The sequence below is a fragment of the Rana temporaria genome, chromosome 1 (genome assembly GCF_905171775.1).
Source record: "Rana temporaria chromosome 1, aRanTem1.1, whole genome shotgun sequence".
Classification (NCBI taxonomy): domain Eukaryota; kingdom Metazoa; phylum Chordata; class Amphibia; order Anura; family Ranidae; genus Rana; species Rana temporaria.
Window position 1 is genome coordinate 326,676,131 of NC_053489.1, and position 19,830 is coordinate 326,695,960.

General features: G+C 39.9%; 1 protein-coding gene across 1 annotated transcript in view; it reads right to left on the minus strand.

Annotated features, from left to right (window-relative positions):
* The window catches only part of MUSK (muscle associated receptor tyrosine kinase), a 234,558-nt gene that overhangs the window by 171,568 nt on the left and 43,160 nt on the right, over window positions 1-19,830 (minus strand). The gene's annotated exons all lie outside the window — the stretch shown is intronic.

Below are 19,830 nucleotides of genomic sequence, written 5' to 3' on the forward strand. Positions count from 1 at the left end.
CGAGGAGGAACAGGACTCTATCTACGTCTACATCGCCACTTACACATTCTACCCTAATGATCTGGGACTCACTGTGCAAGTCCCACAATTGGCCGTACAATTCTCCTTTAAGGCCCTTAGCCGGTCATAATTACTTCCCCCCTGGGAACACATATCCCTCCAGTCGCACTTAGTCTCTGGGGAACACGTAACTACTCCTTCCGGCATTGTCCCATTCTCCGACCTTGTAGGTCCTTCTACTGGTGCACCCTTGGATCACTGGAAATACCACCAACTTACAGCTTTTGTGCAATCTCTTCCAAAGCCCCTTCGAGCTATCACAGACCTAACACAAATAGAGGTCGCCTTTGTAGAAGACCATCCAACCGAGAGGCCTCTCTCCTACTTTTATAATGTTTTGCAATCCCTTTCCACCACAGGTCAGCCTACCTTTTTGCGCAATTGGGAGAAGGATCTTCGTAAGGAACGCTCAGAGACTCAAAAATCTACAATTCTATATCTTGCACACTTCTTCGATGTCTTCAAGGACTGCAAAAGTCAATTACAAATTGCTCACTAGATGGCACCTTACCACAGTGGTGCTTCACAGGATTTTTCCCCAAGTTTCCCCTCTTTCCCTCCCCCCTTCTCTTTCCCAGCCTTGATCCCTTCTCTTACTTCCTCTACTATTCTTTCTACTTTGCTTTTGATTCTTTTCTTTGTTTTATACAGGACATGTTAGGTGCATTTAAACAGAAGCGGTCCTGGTTGGCTTCTTATTGCTGTACTATTCTTGCCACCAGGGTATCTTAGGTTACTTCCCGTTTACTTTTGGTGTATGACATTTGGAGGGTTATGTTCCTAAACAGCCTAACTAAGTGTATCGCTCTTGTAATTTTGTAATTGTGTTATATATGATTGTCACATGTCCTTTATTTTGTCCTAAATAAAAACTTATTGAACAAAAAAATAAGACACTAAAAAGGGATTCCTAATTCTTTTTAATCACGGCAGTGGTCAATATTTATAACTAAGCCTTGGGTAACACTTTATGGATACCGTGGTGGTTTTAGCACCATTAAAACAATTGCGTATCTTGTATAAATGACCAGGATTTGCCACCATTTTATGTCCTTGGTGCAAGGACAAATAGAAAAATAGAAATACTGTATTTTCCGGCGTATAAGGGCGACTAGGCGTATAAGACGACCCCCTAATTTTCCAGCTAAAAATGTGGTTTTGGGATATACTCGCCGTATAAGACGAACCCCTTCCGACACACCTCACTGTGCCCACTGCATACCTCACTGTGCTCATTGCATACCTCACTGTGCTCATTGCATATGTCACTGTGCCCATTACATATCTCACTGTGCTCATTGCATACCCCGCTGCGCCCATTGCCTACCTCACTGTGCCCATTGCCTACCTCACTGTGCCGATATCCAGATCTCCATGCCTTATCCCTGTATGCAGAGTCAGACTTCGGGCATCTATTGTTCAAAAGCCACGCCGCCTCCTCGTTCTGTTCCGTGATAGGTGGAGCACTCAGTTTCCCAGCAGAGCCCGTGTTCGGTGTTCAGCCTATCACGGAGGTCCTCTCCTCTGACGATGAGAGGACCTTTGTGATAGGTGGAACACAGGCTCTGCTGGGAAACTGAGTGTTCCGCCTATCACAGAACAGGGCGAGAAGGAGGCGCAGGTTTTGAACAATGGATGCCCGCAATCTGATTGACTCTGCATTGCAGGTACCGGCATATAAGACTACCCCCGACTTTTGGGGGATATTTTTAAGTACAAAAGGTCGTCTTATACGCTGGAAAATACGGTAGATAAATCTCACCAGCAAGAACAGATACAAAAATACAAATCTTACAGGAGTTCAATCCATTCCCTGATGTATCAATTTTTTTTTTTTTTACTTTTTATACGTCAGTACTAAATTAGCTGTGCTGAATACCACAAACTGGAGTTTTAATTAGTGACCCATGGAGAATTAGCTTGTACCCACTTTCTGAAAGCAAGGTGGCATAACAGACACACACTTTTGCCATCAAGAGTTTTACCCCATTTTTGTGTGCTTCTGAGTTTTATGATCACATAGTCCCAATCCCATAATAGATTTTTTATACGTTATATACAATCTTAGATACATTTGAGTAATCTCTGTTCCTAAAAGCAATTTACTAGAAGTTTAACATTTACATCTGTTTATAAGGAAAGATTTCTGAGTCTGGACTAGTTATATAAGAGGTCTTATACTGTGCATCTGGAAATGGGTAAATAGATATTTATGTGATTTGCAATATTTATTGTTATTGCATAGGCAAGAAGAAAAACCCAGAGGAATCAATTTTAACACCTCACTAAGCACCCACACTGCATTGATTCATATATCTCTAATCTGTTTGTTGCATAACCAAGATTTTATCCAGCTGCAACGGATTCAATTGTAAAACAGATCAATCCAGCTTTTCAACAATTTTCTAATTTCATTTTCAGAGCAACATTACCTTGCTGCTGTATAAACCCTGAATATTGAATACTAATGTTCACAAGTAAATTTAGGAAAAAATAACACCATTAAATGCTTCCTGTTCAAAGGATATTTAAACTCAAGACCTTAGATGTGGTGACTGCATTCATTTAAATTATTCAGGCTAAGAAAGTACAAAAAGCATCTGTTGATCTTACCAGAAATGCAGTGTTCTAGTCACTTCATATGACATGGACCTAAACTGACAGTAAACTCTGGTTTAAAAAAGAAAATCAAGTATGTATACTTAACTTAAAGTGATATTAAAGTATGTTTTTTTTTTTTAAATAAAATACAAAGTTATTATAAAAAAATATGACATATGTACCTGCTCTGTGCAACAATAATTCATGATCGGCTGGGGGGGGTTGTAATTCCTGCCACAACTGCAAAGCATCACAGCTGCAGCATGTGTACACCCTGTCTGCTGTCTTTGCAACAAAGGGGGGTGTAGTGGAGGGGCAGTAAATTACTGATGCCGAACCTCACATGTGTACAAGCTCTGATGCCTCGTCCGGGTTTCCTGGCAGACTTTTTACCACCGGGAAACCCGAGGGGAAAGCCGCCATGGAGCATACACATGGCCAGTTTTCACGGTTCACAGAAGTTGTAATTTCTAACACACAGCAGGGCATACTTAGAATTACTGGCCAAAACACATTCTGCTACTTTTTCCAAGTGTGGTGATACCACATGTATGAGACTTTTACAGCCTAGCCACATAAAGCGGCCCAAAATCCAAGGAGCACCTTCAAGCTTTCTAGAGCACCAGACAGTGGAAATACCCACAACATGACCACACTTTGGAGAGTAAATACCCCAAGGCATTTTTTTAAGTGCCATGGTGAGTCTTTGGAAGACTTAATTTTTTGCCACAAGTTTATGAAAATACAGGAAGGAAATAAAAATGTATTTTGACAAAGTTGCCAATTAGACTTTTGCACAATGGAAAAATTAGTTTAGTTTAGTTTAGTTTAGTTTCTTTTCCATCCTGTTGATTCGTAATCATTCCTAATTTTGCTAAACAGTATTTTTCATGTTCGGACTAATTCGTATTTTCGCAAGCGTAATTTTTCGTTGAATCAGAATGATTCGTATTAATGTAAGCCTTATTTATAGTTGATTTATATATATATATATATATATATATATATATATATATATATATATATATATATATTTTTTTTTTTCGGTAGAGTACATTGTTTTTCGTTGAATCGTAACTTTTTTTGGTTTTGTTGATTTTTAATTTTACGTGTCTCTCTCACAATGGCGCTGCCTAACGCGCTTCGAATGGATTTGTACTTTTCTAAATACATTGCAGTTATTTGTAACGATTCGAAATCTGGTATTTGACTTTCGTTTTTGACATACGGCTATATCCTCCGCCCCTGTACACCATTTTGAGAGGAAGTTCAGCATGGTGAGGGAGGAGCAGAGAGCAGAGCAAAGCAGAGAGTGTTATTGTTGGATGTGTGGTTGGGATCACAACAAGTCGACTTGCTATTGAATCAGGCCGCATTAATGCATCAGCGAATTATGCCGAAGGCATACCGGCATTCGCTATTTGCGATATAATTTATTTATGATTCTGTTTTATTCATAATTGCTTTGTTCAGAAATTCGAATGCTTCCGAACCTCCGAAAGTTGCTATATTTGTGCGAATTTCGATTCGTTATGAAACAAATTGCACAAGCCTATTGTCAATTTAGGTAAGTGTTTTGGCTGCAAACGCTGATCGGATGCTGGTTTTGCAGCATGTCCCTTCATCTTTAGACTAGCTGACAGAAGGACAGCTGTACACATGGTCTGAATATCAGCCAGTTCAGCAGGAGCCATGTGGGACTATGTGCACCCATCTTTAGTAATGTACTGTTTATTTAGCAGTTGTTGCATATGCTTGCATTGCACTGACTGCTCTTTTCTGTCTATAACCAGATTCCACTATAGATCTAGACAAGCAGTTTACTTTCCTTTTAATGCATTAATAGCATTACACAGATAAAATAGTCATGTTATAATCTGAACAGAAATCAAATTACTTTTTGGCTTACTCCTCTGAAAGTCCTATGGAAAGAATGTAACTGAGGGAAAACGCTTCCTGTAGTTAACAGCCCTCATACAACTTAGTAGAAGTGCCTCTATATCTAAGCCAAACCTTTTGATAAAGTAGTTCCCTTACTTATCACTGTATCTCAGAGAAAGGTTGCTCATGTTGCCCCATAGCAACCAACCATACTTGTACTTTGGTAAATTACATTTTTTGAGACATACTTATAAATAAGGTCAAAATACTCAGCTGCCTCTGTGACAAATATATTTTATTTTTACATAAATTCATGTCTTTATCAATGAAGTATAGTTGTCTTGATGTTTTTATACATTTAATTTTATATAAAGTTATCAGCCTGTATTTTGTGTTAAAAAAAACAACATCTTTCTATCCATAGGTTCTAATCATTGTTAGGTCCACTTTAACCGACAATTGAGTGGTCGTGCAACGCTGTACCCACATAAAATGTATGTCCTTTTTTTTTCCACAAATGGAGCTTACTTTTGGTGGTATTTGATTTGAAAACAATGGCCCGGATTCAGGTACGACTTGCGCATTATTTGCGAAGGCACAGGGCAACGATTTTGCCCTACGCCCCCGCAAATAATTTGCGCTGCCCTCGATTCACGGAGCAGTAGCTCCGTAAATTGCGAGGGCGCGCCGGCAAAATTGCCCGGCGTAAGCGCGCGCAATGTAAATGATCCCGCCGGGGGCGGGAATCATTTAAATTAGGCGCGCTCCCGCGCCGAGCGTACAGCGCATGCTCCGTCGGGAAACTTTACCGACGTGCATTGCGGCAAATGACGTCGCAAGGACGTCATTTGCTTCAAAGTGAACGTGAATGGCGTCCAGCGCCATTCACGATTCACTTACGCAAACGACGTAAAATTCGAACGTCGCGACGCGGGAACGCCGGGTATCCTATAGCATTGGCTGCGCCTGCTATTAGGATGTGTAACCTTACGCGAAACCCGACGTACGCAAACTACGTAATTTGCGTACGCAGGGCTCGTGCAACGTTGTGAATCGGTGTTAGTATGCAATTTGCATACTATACACAGACCACAATGGGAGCGCCCCCTAGCGGTCATCGCTAGAATGCAGCCTAAAAGATTTTAGGCTGCAGTCGGCGTAACGAGTTCTCTGAATCAGGAGAACTCGTTACGCCGGCGCAAGTCAGCAATTGCGCTGCGTAACTATGGTTACGCAGGCGCAATTGCTACCTGAATCTGGGCCAATATGTTTTACTTTCTGCTACAAAAACCCATACAATAACATTTAAAAAAAAAAATCTAATTTATTCATCAGTTTCGGCCAATATGTATTCTGCTACATGTTTTTGGTAAAACAAAATCCCAATAAGCGTAAATTGATTGGTTTGCACAAAACTTATAGTTTCTACAAACTATGTAATATTTTTATAGATTTTTTTTCACTAGTAATAGCAACAATCAGCGACTTATAGTGGGACTGTGACTGTGACATTGCGGTGGATGACACTTTTAATACTTTTTTTGGGGACCAGTGTCACCAATACAGTGATAAATATGCACTGTCACTGCACTAATGACACTGGCAGGGATGGGGTTGACATCAGGGGAGATCAAAAGGTTAACTGTTTCCCTAAAGAGTGCTTCCTTACTGTGTAGGGGGTGCATAAACTGTGGGAAGACAGAGATCTGTGTTCCTGCTTAGCAGAAACACAGGATCTCTGTCTTCCCTACTAAAAGAAGAGCGATCTGCCTCTGTTGGGAACTATCGGCGGGTCCCAGCGGACATCGGGACATTTTTATTTTTGTTATGAAACATATACAGTAAAATCTCATTTCTTCATAAATTTAGGCCAAAATGTATTCTACTATATGTCTTTGGTTAAAAAAATTAAATAAATCCCAAAGTGTATAATAATTGGTTTGTGCAATATAGTTATATAATTTTCAAACTATGTTATATATATTTAAAAATTGATCAATTCTGAAGTACTGATGGCTTATCTCAATTCTTGAGGCCTTTAAAATGCCAAGACAGTACAATTACTCCCCCCCCCCCCACACACACACAAATTACCCATTTTTGGAAAGTAGACAGTCTGAAGTATTTAGTAAGAGGCATGGCAAGTTTTTTTAAAAGTTGTAATTTTTTGGCACAATCTTTTGGAATATAATTCCATATATTTTTTTTCTTTCACAATTATTTTTTTTTTACATACCTTCACCAGTGCAGTAAAGTGCCATCATATGGCTGGTGTAGTGGTGATCGGGTATACTGACTGGTATCACAGTGACTGATGATGTAATTTTATTTAAAACATTTTTTGATCAATCATAGCGTGGCCCTAACCCAGAATAGGTTGGATGATGTTCATGTATGCGATCCAGCCTGCCCGTGCCGCTCGCCCACAGAAAATGTACTGCAGGCGGTCCAGAACTAGTTAATATATGTGACTTAAGCTGGCTATACACTAGTACAATTTTATTCAAAATTAATATTACTAATGGAAATATTTCAATATAACATTAATATAGATTCCTATAAAGCAAATATGTAATATCATATATTCATTTCCACACTGTATTTCAATTATTTCTAGCCTACTCCTAATAATCTGAATGTTCTTGAAGTTTATAAACTTACAACATACTTTGTGAAGATCCTCACACATTTACTTCCTTAAAATCTGTGACACATATTGTGTTCCCTATGCCCTGTGAATAAGCACTGCTGTGTCACACATATCACAGATAGGGTTGCCATCTTTTCTTCAAGCCAGACCCAAACACTTATGGACCTGGGACACCTTTGGGTGCCCCCAAACAAGAGTAGTAATGCAATGTGCATAGCATGCCGCAGAAAACAGTGGGTGTGGCCAAATTGCTCTTGCTGACATCATTGCCACGGCCCCCCCGTGATGCCCAACCTGCCCTCAGACAGCTGATCACAGCTCCTGGGCAGCAATAGATTTGTGGGTGACTATCTTCATTACTTGGGGAGCCACAGCCCAGTCTGAATAATGTGTCCGGGTTTCAGTCCCCCTGAATCCCGGACAGGTGGCAACCCTAATCACAGAGTCTACCTTCTGAACTACAGAGGTGCTGAGAGGAGGAGTTTCAGGGGGTGTCGTCAGTACAGGAGTCACTGCGTGCAGACAGCAAAATATCATGGGATATGTAGCCTTTAGGAACTAAAAGTAAACAACAAAAAAGCAGCTGTAAAGCATGCTGTGAATCCAGAAAGTTGTGGAAAACAATGATCAGCAGACAGGCAGATCTCTCAACATGAAAAGAGATTTTACAAGTAAGCCTTTACTGGCTTGTCAAAAATGCTTATGGTTTGTATTGTTTTTACAATTATGATGTTATAAATTAAAAGTTTATGCTATGGCCATAGAACTCCTCTAGCTGCTAACATATTTATAAGTATAAAAATGGACCAGTAATTAGGAAAACTAACATTGGCAGTTTCATGAAAGCCTGTAAATATTTCTATCTTAAAATCTCTACTCTTCTATTTTGTTTCAACCATAAGATCTACATGTGAAAATAGGTAGTATCACCCATAAAGATATGTGTTTAACTTCTGTTAGGCCTCGCACACATTACGTACAGATATTTTTTTGCAGAGGAAACCGGTCGTGTGTATATCTTCGTCGAGGAAACTGTCAAGAAACTCGACGAGCCAAAAAGAGAGCAAGTTCTCTATTTCCTTGACAGGAATGGAGAAAATTGGCTTGTCGAGTTTCTCGACGGCTTCACAAGGAACTCGACGAGCAAAACAATGTGTTTCGCCCGTCGAGTTCCTCGGTCGTGTGTACAAGGCTTAAATGTTCCTGCACTTAACGTGGAGCTCCAGGCTCCTTCGGAAAAAATGACAAGCCATCAGCTACAAATAAAATAGCTGTTGACTTTTATTAGACATTTACCTGTCCATGAATCCGGTGGTGTCTTTTTAATCAGCTCTCGGGTTCTGCCACCTCCATCTCGGGCAAGGGAAACCTTTTGGGTGAAACTCCGCTTTAACATCCAATCTAGAACAAATTTGTTTTACACACTGGGGGAAATGTACAGAAACTTACTTAGAATATGGTGCAGCTGTGTATAGTAGCCAATCAGCTTCTAACTTCAGCTTGTTAAATTAAGCTTTGACAATAAATCCTGGAAGCTGATTGGTTTCTATGCAGAGCTGCACCAGATTTCGCATTCTCCAGTTTTAGTAACCCCAATTGTGATACTAAAAGAGTACATATTTTGTTTATTAACTCTTAAAGGGGTTTCAAAAGTAATATTTTTTTCCCCTAAATAGCTTCCTTTACCTTAGTGCAGTCCTCCTTCACTTACCTCATCCTTCCATTTTACTTTTAAATGTCCTAATTTCTTCTGAGAAATCCTCACTTCCTGTTCTTCTGTCTGTAACTACACACAGTAATGCAAGGCTTTCTCCCTGGTGTGGAGAAAGCCTCTTGAGGGGGGAGGGGGCGAGCAGGAGGGTCAGGACACTCTCTACTTTGCAGATAGAGAAAGGAGCTGTGTGTTAGTGGGCGTCCTGACACTCCTGCTCAAAATAAGGACATTTAAAAGCAAAATCGAAGCATGAGGTAAGTGAAGGAGGACTGCACTAAGGTAAAGGAAGCTATTTAGGGGGAAAAAAATTACCTTTACAACCCTTTTAAGTAAACAGGTGTTCATTGTCAACTTTAGCTTTACTAAATCTGAGAAAATTACCCTACAATGTCACCCCAGATTATTGGACCAGCAAGCAAATTTAAAGTTACACTTTATTTAAAGTGTATTTAAGACATAAACTCTTTTATTGTTCTGTTTTTGTTTTGTTTTAGATTTGGAAAGAATACAGAAATGTTAAAGCCCCAGGTTAAGATTTTTTCCCGTTGGTATCCCCACTAGTGAGATTTTATTTTGGTGACTATTGGCTAAAGCCTAGCTCCCACTGTTGAACTTGTTCTCCTGAACTCTGCAATGCACATTATGCACATTGATGAACTGTGGTGTCGTTAATTTATAATTGCACCCCAACGCACCTGTGGTGCAGCACACCACAAGTCACAAAAACTCACTACTGTGCATTGTGGTGGCTGCTACATAAAATAGTGCATGCACCTGTTTTTGGTGTGCTTTGGTGTTTAAGACAGGTTGTCGCAATACAATGAACAGTAATGTAAATGCATTAACACACTGCAACAGAATCCAAACTTTGACAGCTGTCTCCAGTACAGAAATAAAGGGAAAACCTTCCAATCAGAACACCTGTTCTGTTGACAACCGTGACTTGTAAGTCAAATGGAACAGCAAAAAAACTACTGAAAACTAAAATTTATACTTTTGGCTATAGATGCACTTAATTAATCCTAGATTTCCCAGCCTGTAATATGTGATCTGTGTGAGATTTGAAAGCTGGATCAACTCTACAATAAGTACCATTTGAAGTATATTTTATCTGCCAGGATAATATATGTAATCTATACTGTATGTTGTACAACTATGTAGATAAAATATATCTGTATATCTGTACTGTTTCAGTATTTTTCACAGATGCAATGTTTAAATTAGTTATCACAGCATGGTATTGTTTTTGCACTGTTTTCAGAACCTAAAATGTTTACTAGCATAAACTTAGTTAGCATTTTGCAGTGTGCAGGACCTACCAAGTATGTAGAGAAAGATACAAACCCCTTTTCTGTTCTGCAGTTGCATCAGTCTGTCCAAGGTGATAATGACAACCTGGTATGTTAGGCTATCCGCAGATGGCTTGCAGTTTGTGTTAATTAACACTACATTGCCCTTCTGTACATTCCTGCCATATTTGGACGAATGTTTTCACTATAGCATTACCATAGTAGAACATATTGGATTTAAAGATGAACTTCCTGCACATATATTTGGTTACTCATTTATTGCATTAAAAAAATTATAATAATTCAGATATGATTTTTAATGTGTAGACAATTGGATTATAAAGACATAAGTCTACAGTGGCAATTATGTTTTGGCAGTTTTCTAATACAACCATTGGGTTTTCAAAAACAAAAATGAATGCATTTTTTCCAAATGTATAATAGATTTATGCTACATTTCCATTTTGCATCAAAATATTGGTTAGTGGAGGTTTACTTTAAAGTGTATTTAAAACTCAATAAATAACTTCTGTTATTTGATCTCTTTTTGTCTTTTACACATGCCATTGGAAGGTTTTGCTATATCTTTTTGATAAAATACAAAAAAAATGCTGTTGATCCTAACAAGAAATGCAGTGCTGTCCTGTGTCCTATAGTTCTGCACACTTATTATCCTGTCCTAGGGTGATACTCCTGTAATTTCAATACAATGTGTAAGCTTAGTCACCTACGGACAGGAGATATGTTATTGGCATGATCACTATGTGAAAATAAGGGAAATAAAAAAAAGAGCAAGATTTAAATTTAAATTTAAAATTAATGTAGCTATCACATCTAAAGAATGATAGGGTACAATATATTACAATTGTGTAGTGCCACCTCCGTAAGGTCAGCTGGAAGATAACTGACCCCAAAGGTTGCCCTGACCTTGCAAGCCTTCTGACACCTTTGACACCCTGGGTTTAGACATAAGTATTTTACTAAGGATTTTTAGGTTAACGGAGAGAAAGCAATGTAATGCAGATATTTTTACAATCTCAAAACTTAGTCTTAGCAAGTCTACAGAGGATATACAATACAAGGGAAATCACAATAAATCAAATGGTAATAACCAATAGGCCCTGGAAGAACCTATGACCCCAGGTATAAAAAAGGAGAAGAAATACCTTTCCATGTCAAGACGCTTCCCCTAATTCCTGATGCCAGGGGCCCAGATAGTAAACAATTTCTAAGTCAGAGGGGGCGGGGTCACCCGTACACGTCACTGGGTAACCCCGGAGATTCCTCTTGCATCTCTGGACCCGCCCTCAGCTATATAAGAGCTGTCAGGCTGGCGGCACATCATTTGTCGGTTGCCTCCGGTGGAGGCAGGATCGCGTGCGTCTTATCCTCGCTGGAGATCGAGAATGGATTACATCGCTGGAGATCGAGAATGAATTACATCGCTGGAATCTTTTCATTTTATTTAAAAAAAAAATTAATAAAGGACTCGTCCGAACCGTCTCCTGAAGTTTTTTTAACATTTTGACACTTTTTTTGGTGAAATGGTAGGGATACAATGTACCTCTTACCAATTCACATGGGGGGTGGCATCTGGGGGTCCCCTTTGTTAAAGGGGCTTCCAGATTCTGATAAGCCCCCCGCCCGCAGACCCCCACATCCACCGAGCAAGGGTTGTGGGGATGAGGCCCTTGTCCCCATCAACATGGGGACATCCTCCCCATGTTGAGGGCATGTGTCCTGGTATGGTTCAGGAGGGGGGTGCTCTCTCATCCCCCCTCTTTTTCCTGTGGCGTGCCAGGTTGCATGCTCAGATAAGGGTCTGGTATGGATTTTTGGGGGGAACCTCACGCCATTTTTTTTAAATTTGGCGCAGGGTTCCCCATAATATCCGCACCAGACCTGAAGGGCCTGGTAATGGAATTTGGGGGGACCCCTATGCATTTTCTTTCAATGACTTTCAATCTGTATTGCCAGGACCCAACAATTCATTATAACCGCGAGCAGTTTTAAATGACTTTTTTCCTTTAGAAATTTAATTTTGTGCATGGACTGTTTTAAACAAGGGAAACATGTGCTACTTTACAGGCATACTATAGACACCCCAGGTACAAAATTTAAAGGAATATGTCACTTTTGTTGTTTCACTTTAAGCATTATCAAAATCACTGCTCCTGAAAAAACTGCAGTTTTTAAAACTTTTTTTGCATTGATACATGTCCCCTGGGGCAGGACCCGGGTCCCCGAACCCTTTTTATGACAATAACTTGTATATTAACCTTTAAAATTAGCACTTTAGATTTCTCCCATAGACTTTTAAAGGGTGTTTCACGGCTTTTCGAATTTGCCGCGAACACCCCAAATTGTTTGCTGTTCGGCGAACGGGCGAACAGCCAATGTTTGAGTCAAACTCATGTTCGACCTGAACTTAAAGCTCATCCCTAGTAGCAAGTTACTGACATTAAAAAAACATCTTGAAAATCAAATGCAAGAACATCTCTTTAGTTTTGGACAGTTTTGGTAAGGTTAAAGCTTTTGTGAACCCTTTATTTCTGTATGTGCCCCAATTTAGAAACATTTGAATTTAACTTTCATTCTGCATGCTGCACATTAATCATTTACTAGACAGTGAAGCCAGGATGATGGATCAGGATTTAGTACCTTTCAAAGCAAGTTGGCAGTGGCAGCTACCATGTTTACATCCTAATAGGTTTATTTGAAGACATACCCAAGTTTATAATAACAATAAATCAACTGGCTAGCAGTTTTTAAAATAGAAATGTACTTCTTGTTACAATATTCAGCCTTCAGTGCTGCCCCCCACCCCTTACTCACCATTTCAGGTCCCAAAATTGGTTCCCGCTGTGGGTTGAATGTTTTCGAGGGGCATTCAGCCTACTTTCTGTAAGCCCAGGGCATCAAGGATCCACAACTTGGGGGTACGCCATCAAGCCACCCTGGGATCACAGGAGAATGCTGCAGAGAGTAATGCCATGTCATTATGGAACACCATTCTCTGTATAATGTAGCACCCACCTTTGAAAGATCAAGAGAAGGAGGAAAAGGACCTTGACATAACACAACTGGCCCGAGGGTCCATGGGGAAAAATGTATTAAAGAAAGACAGCAGGAAGCTCCAAGGGAGTGAGCTTTAACAATGAATGTATTTATTTAAAGGAACGGGTGAGCCAAATAATTTGTTAATGAGTTATAAGTGATCATTCAGGTAATAGCCATATTGTATATCATGCTTGGCTATTTACAGGAATGACCATCCAAGGTGATTTTAATGTGCAAGTCATTTGCATAAATCCATTGCCATATTTTAACATATGCATTTATTTATTTTCATACATATACAGTACTGTATATATAGATATATGAAAATCATGACTGTTAAAGGGGTTGTAAAGGAAACATTTTTTTCCCCTAAATAGCTTCCTTTACCTTAGTGCAGTCCTCCTTCTATTACCTCATCCTTCGGTTTTGCTTTTAAATGTCCTTATTTCTTCTGAGAAATCCTCACTTCCTGTTCTTCTGTCTGTAACTCCACACAGTAATGCAAGGCTTTCTCCCTGGTGTGCAGAAAGCCTCTTGAGGGGGGAGGGGGCAAGCAGGAGGGTCAGGACGTTCTCTACTTTGCAGATAGAGAAAGGAGCTGTGTGTTAGTAGTTGTCCTGACACTCCTGCTCGCCCCCTCAAGATGCTTTCTCCACACCAGGGAGAAAGTGTCGCATTACTGTGTGGAGTTACAGACAGAAGAACAGGAAGTGAGGATTTCTCAGAAGAAATAAGGACATTTAAAAGCAAAATTGAAGGATGAGGTAAGTGAAGGAGGACTGCACTAAGGTAAAGGAAGCTATTTAGGAAAAAAACATTTTTTTACTTTACAACCCCTTTAAATACTAGTGGCAGCCTCTTTTAATTGGTTGTGGTGGTATCTTGGCCTGCTTTCTAAATATATTTATATATTTTTTGTTGACATTTAATTTAATTGTTGCTACAGAGCTGTACTAATCAAAGCAAGTAGACCAATGAGATATACCAGGTCAGACACAGTGCTATGCATCCATTGATGCATATAAGCAGAGCTGATTCATTTTCTATATAAGAATTCCATCTGTTATATCTGGTATTATACTTGCTGTAGACATTTGATTTATTTGGCTGACTAACATGTGCTCTGATATTTGCAAAGCAGAGACATTTACTTGAATTTGAGCTTACTTTATTAGGTAGTATTGGAGACAAATTCTAATTATGCAGAATTTTTTTTATTATCTATGATTTCATGGATGCCAATTTAATTGGTTCAAAGCTGACATGCCTATGCCTAATATTAGCTTTTGGCATAAACTGCTGTAGTTTTAAAATTACATGGGGAGGAATAATCTTCCTGTACATGCATATCTGATGGATATAAGATTAATATTAATAATAATGATTCCGTATACTTTAGTAATCCCAAAGGGAAATAAATAATAATAATATTAATACTGCCATATACTTAAAAGAGAAATATGGGAATTACAATCCATCAATCCCAGCTGGAGCTATTTCCCGCTGCCTCTAAGACCGAGAGCTGAGCGATCAAACACTGCTAATCACTCATCTCTAGGTTCTCAGCCTGCAGAGAGCTGGTGACTTACAGTCTCTATGCACCTCCAGCACTCCCTGAAGCGCTGGGCTGTGGAGGGGACTGGAACAGCTAGCTTAGGATCTCAGCAGCTCACTGGGAGGCTGAGCCATCTGCATGTTTATGCTTTTGGGCAGATCCTGACCATATGGACCAGGTCTGTAACGTCAGCTGACAGCGTGCTATAGCCCACTGTGTGCCCAAAATGGGTAACAGGAGTGCAGAACTATCTGCACCCTTTTGACCCACAGGGGAGGTACTGTGTAACCCAAAAAATCTGACCATACTTCTTCTTTAAGGCCCCTTCCACACGGGAATGGATACGTTGCAGCGGTCCGCCAGCTCAGCGGGAGATCTCTCCATTGATCTCCACTGAGCCGGCGGATGACAGGTCCCTCTGTGCTCACTGAGTGGGGAGGGGCTTGTGGAGCGCCGCTTCTTTTCTATGGAGAGATCGGACAAAAAACAGACAGCATTTCCGTTTTCATCAGATCTCACCCAATCTGATCCACCAGGACGGATGGCAACGTATTGCCATACGTCTGATTTTAGCGGATCGGATCAAATCGGATGTCAGCGGACATGGTCACCGCTGACATCCGACGCTCCACAGAGTTTTATGAAGCACTCGTTCAGGTCCGCTAAAAAAATTGAACGGTTTGCCCATGTGAATAGGGCCTAAGACATGCTAATGGATATTAACCTCCCCGACGGTATGATTATGTCAGATTTTTGATGCTGAAAGCGGTACAATGTTTTGCATGGAAATGTGGCATTTTATATTGTAGGCCTGTAATTCTTAGGAATAACACACTTAAATCTGTCCAAACAAGAGTCTAGTAGACATCCCGGCTATGACATAGTTCAAAACACAAAATCCTAAATTATAATATAATAAATAATGTTTTTTATTTTTATTTGTCTCCACCCCCGGGACATCTCTAGATATTTTTAGCTAAAAAGAAAGCAAACTAACTATAGGTGGAAATATTCACAGATGTTATTGAGAGGTGTCTGAAGATTTACTATAGTTTAATGAATATTAAACCATCCCTCCTTTGTTTTGTTTGTTGATATATATATAGTTGATATATATATATATAGTTTAAAGAAGCTGTTCCCTAACAGTAGGGATGAGCCGAACACCCCCCCCGTTCGGTTCGCACCAGAACCTTCGAACGGACCGACCGTTCGCGCGAACATTTAGAACCCCATTGACGTCTATGGGACTCGAACGTTCGAATTCAAAAGTGCTTATTTTAAAGCCTAATATGCAAGTTATTGTTGTAAAACGTCTTTGAGAACCCGGGTCTTGCCCCAGAGAACATGTATCTATGGAAAAAAAGTTTTAAAAACGGTCGTTTTTTCTGGAGCAGTGATTTTAATGATGCTTAAAGTGAAAAAAAAAATTCCTTTAAATATCGTACCTGCTGGGTGTCTATAGTATGCCTGTGAGGTTGCACATGTTTAGAACTGTCCCTGCACAAAATGAGATTAATATATGAAAAAAGTAATTTAATACTGCTTGCGGCTTTAATGTAATGTCTGATCCCTGCAATATGGATGAAAATCATTGATAAAAATAGCACAGACACAGACAGTACACACACCACGTAGCTTTAGGTGCACACTGCAGAGGACACGGGCAGTACACACCACGTAGCTTTAAGTGCACACTGCAGAGGACACGGGCAGTACACACACCAAATAGCTTTAAGTGCACACTGCAGAGGACATGGGCAGTACACACACCACGTAGCTTTAGGTGCACACTGCAGAGACACGGGCAGTACACACACCACGTAGCTTTAGGTGCACACTGCAGAGACACGGGCAGTACACACACCACGTAGCTTTAGGTGCACACTGCAGAGGACACAGGCAGTACACACCATGTAGCTTTAGGTGCACACTGCAGAGGACACAGGCAGTACACACCACGTAGCTTTAGGTGCACACTGCAGAGAACACGGGCAGTACACACCACGTAGCTTTAGGTGCACACTGCAGAGGACATGGGCAGTACACACACCACGCAGCTTTAGGTGCACACTGCAGAGGACACAGGCAGTACACACCACGTAGCTTTAGGTGCACACTGCAGAGGATAATAAAAAGGGTATATTAATCTGTATCCTGTGCAAAGATGTGCCTTTGTAGGGCACCTTAAAGCAGGGACGTGTGGTGAGGTGAGTTACTGCTGAGGCACTGGCTAGTATCATAGCCAAATACACACAGGTTACACACGCTGTAAACGTTAGAGCGAGAGCAATAATTCTAGTACTAGACTTCCTCTGTAAAGCCTCATACACATGATCGGATTTTCAGACGGAAATTGTGTGATGACAGGATGTTGGAGGAAAATCCGACCGTTTGTATGCTCCATCGGACAATTGTTGTCAAATTTTCCGTGGACAAATGTTGGATGGCAGGCTTTAAAATTTTCCGTGAACAACGGTCTGTTGTCAGATTTTCCAAGCGTGTGTACACAAGTCCGTCGGACAAAAGTCCAAAGTACAAACACGCATACTCGGAAAAAATGCTCACCAAACACAACATTAGCAGAAGGTGCCCAAAGGGTGGTGCTAAAGAGCTGAAAATCTACTTGTGCGCCAGGATGCCCCCTAACGCACAGCTCCTTTCTTTATCTGCAACGTAGAGAGCATCCTGACTCTCCTGTAGTCCAAGGGAGGGGGCGAGCACGACACTCCACACAAGGGAGAAAGCCTGGCATTACTGTGTGGAGTTGCAGACAGAAGAACAGGAAGTGAGGATTTCTCAGAAGAAATAAGGACATTAAAAAGCAAAATTGAAGTATGAGGTAAGTGAAGGAGGACTGCACTAAGGTAAAGGAAGCTATTTAGGGAAAAAATTGTACCTTTACAACCCCTTTCAAATGCACACTGGATTTCTGACATGATCAATGGGTATTTTTCTGTACTTGAGTTTTTAAAGCAACATAACTTGGAGGCATGTGCATGTATTTCAGTAATGCTCTGCATATATGTTTTTTTTTTTTTAATTAGGCTCAGACAGATACTGATACTTCTAGGTGAAGCAGCTAGCAAGCTAAGAAAACCAAAAATGACTGCTATGAATAACAGTGCTGTGACTTCAGCGATCAGAAATCTACAGCAGATACAAAGGGCTCAACTTGGAGACACAAGCTTTATTATTTTAGTGTACACATTTGGACCTACAGATAAAAGAACTTGCAGATGCCAGCTTTGATTTTCATCGTCTGCTAGAAGAATGGCAGCTGTAGGCAAACTGTAAAGCTACTCTCTTTTTTTTTACGCACTCTCTCATTGCTTTATTAACACTATGTCCTTCATAATGGAACAATGTCTAATAAAGAATTTAACTTTTTTATAAGAACAGCTAAAACGGAATGTGCAACTTTACATATTATGTCCCATGAGCAATTTGCCAATATTCTGCAACACTATTTGACAAATGTTTGTGGATGCCCCTTCAAATGACTCAGCTTCAACTGGGGTGTTAAAAAGTTAAAAGTACTGGAGATGCTACAAAATACTGTACACAGATATTTAAAACAATTTTGTGTTTCCAACCGCGTGGCAACAGTAACTCCTGACCTAAATTCTATTGAGCAATTTTGGAAAAAAATGGAAGCCGATTGCGAGCCAGGTCTTCTCATTCGACATCATCTTGTGTTGATGTTCTTTAACCGCTTCAGCCCCGGACCATTTCGCTGGCCAAAGACCAGGCCACTTTTTGTGATTCAGCACTGCGTCGCTTTAACTGACAATTGCGCGGTCGTGCGACGCTGTACCCAAACAAAATTGATGTCCTTTTTTTCCCACAAATAGAGCTTTCTTTTGGTGGTATTTGATCACCTCTGCTGTTTTTATTTTTTGCACTATAAACAAAAATAGAGTGACAATTAAAAAAAAAAAAAAATTCAATATTTTTTACTTTTTGCTATAATAAATGTCCCCAAAAAATATATAATAAAATCATTTTTTTCCTCAGTTCAGGCCAATACGTATTCTTCTACATATTTTTGGTAAAAAAAAAATCGCAATAAATGTTTATTGATTGGTTTGCGCAAAATTTATAGCATCTACAAAATATTGGATAGTTTTATGGCATTTTTATTAATATTTTTTTTTTACTAGTAATGGCTTCAAGTACCGGTAGCTGTCTATTCAGCTGTGCAAGCATGAATGCTAATTTTTTTGATTTGTTCCCTTGGGTATTTAAAAGGAACACTTTTTATTTTAATGTATTACGATTTCTGAGCTTTCACTTTGCTAACAGAATGTTCCCTAGTCCTTTAGTAAATGAACTCCCATGCATGCTTACTGAATCACAAATGTTTGGAAACATGAGGGCTCGGAAACATAAACTAGACTACAGGAAAGACCATGAAACTTGAACTTTAATGGGGGGGGGGGGGTTACTAAAGGCATAGTTTACTGAAGACTTTAGGAGCCTAACATAACAAAATGGTGCCTTTAGCTGCATCCAGACCTAATAAATAAGTGTAATGTCATTCATTAGCCTATATATACTCACAGTACGTAAGAAAACAGAGACTGCTATCACTGCCAAAATGTAATTGCAAACACTATTCACTAAACACTGCAGCATTAGCATTGCCTCCTCAAGCATTTATAGTTTGCAACAGCCTCCATTAATTTCTATTGAAACACACAACAAACGTATGATCAATGCACTTTAAATGCACCTATGGTGTTTACAGTGCATTTAGGATGTGGTTGTAAAGCATCAAGAGCTATCCCATCCTAGTCTTCATAAAAAAAATCATACCTCACAGGGCGTTTGAGGAGCATTGCCTGACATGATTAAACGTCTGTACAACATGTATAACATGCTCATTAGTGCTTTTAGTGTGTTAATGCTCCTTAAAGTCTGCATTACAAATTAAGGCCTGTGTGAAAGGGCCATTAGACCATTCTTATGCCGCGTACACACGACCGTTTTTCATGATGTGAAAAATGCCATTTTTTTT